Source organism: Asparagus officinalis, chromosome 5, assembly GCF_001876935.1.
Source record: "Asparagus officinalis chromosome 5, Aspof.V1, whole genome shotgun sequence".
NCBI lineage: Eukaryota > Viridiplantae > Streptophyta > Magnoliopsida > Asparagales > Asparagaceae > Asparagus > Asparagus officinalis.
Window position 1 is genome coordinate 59303570 of NC_033798.1, and position 1565 is coordinate 59305134.

The 1565-nt window shown below is 40.3% G+C and overlaps 1 protein-coding gene across 3 annotated transcripts in view; it reads right to left on the bottom strand.

Annotated features, from left to right (window-relative positions):
• The window catches only part of LOC109843480 (pentatricopeptide repeat-containing protein At5g55840), an 11324-nt gene extending 11148 nt beyond the window's left edge, over positions 1 to 176 (bottom strand). For 2 of the 3 annotated variants that reach the window (XM_020412412.1, XM_020412409.1), the window contains exon 1: positions 125 to 176. The gene's annotated coding sequence lies outside the window, so the exon portion shown is untranslated. The remainder of the gene's footprint in view (positions 1 to 124) is intronic. The other variant, XM_020412411.1, reaches the window with a different exon arrangement.

Genomic DNA, 1565 nt, shown 5'->3' on the forward strand with positions numbered 1-1565 from the left:
AGAAAGATTATCAAACCGAACAAACTATTAAGCCGTGTATAGTGCAGAAGTAAAGAAATCAACAATGATTAAATTATGCTGCAATCATTGGGTGGAGGGAGGGAGAGAGAGAGAGAGAGGGTACCTTGAAGAAGATGATGAAAGGGGGAGGAAGCAGATGCTTTGCTTCCCACTAAACCCTGAATCGTCGGGTTGGGTTGGGTTGGGTTCAGAGGGAGAGGGCCCCCGGGTCTTCGCCCCTCACTTGGATGGATTTGGTAATTGACCCGATCCATCGTAGTTGCAATTAAAGACCCTATAGTTTCCCCGCGTTGCCTTTATCTACCCTCGCTTGCTCTTGATTACTAACAAGAGCACTTGAGGGCATGTAATTGTAAGGTAAGGGAAACTGTAGGTTTTAAGTGCAATTAAGCCGATAAAGAAGAACACATTTTCAATTTAGACCTCTTTAGAAAATTATTTGCAAAGAACGACCTATTTGGAAAATATTTACTAAATTCGACCTAGTTTCAGCCAACTGGCTGAAACTGGGTCGAATTTGGTGAAAAAAATCTAAAAAACTTCACGGGACTTGAAGCCGCGTGAATTTTAAGCCCCTCATAACCAACTTGATTAGGAGTGCCAAAACTTCTCGGGACTTGACGTCCTGTGAAGCTTATAACTTCACGAGACTTCAAGTCATGTGAAGTTTCTGGCTGAAATTCCAGAGAGCATTGCTCTCTGGAATTCAGCCTGCAACTCCACCAGACTTGAAATCCCATGGAGTTGCATGTTTAAAAAAACATGCACAAAATGTGTGCATGTTTTTTATATACATGAAAAAAATTTCCCAACAATATACACACATATTTCCGCCTCATTCACAACAATATACATGAAATTTCTACCTTATCACAACAATATACATGAATCAAACAATACATACGAAAATCACATATACTGAATTACAATAATATTCATAAAATTCAATCATGAATCAAACAATACACACGAAAATCACATATATAAACAATAATCGATCCACAAAAGAGACAAATTTGAACAATCTAACCATATCGTTCTTGAAATTCACAAAAGTAACAAATTTGAACAAAAAATTTCACATACATCCCAAAAGTCCTCCTCTCCTTTCCTCTCCCTCTCTTACCCCTTCCCCTCACCCCCCCCCCCCCCCCCCTCCGCCCCCTCTGTCCATGCTGATGTGCCTCGATGATCTGAGAAGTGTATGAGGCTGAGAAGTGTCAGCTCCATCAGCATGCACCGTGCTATGAGGTGTCGATTCCATCGTCATGCGTCGCCCTTTGACCTGTCCTAGTCGTCACGTGTACACTTGACCAAATTGGCGTGACCTATCCTCACGGTCTTCAAACTCGTCGACATGATTTTTATGGAACACGTTTGCTATTATCTGTCTGATCCTATTGAAGATCCCTAACGCCATCGGATCCTGAATGTCATTGATATGCTCATTTATATCAGCCTCAATATCATCAAAAGCATTGATCTGGAAGTTAATCAATATATACACAACTTAACAAATAATATCTTAATAAAAAAAGAATTGT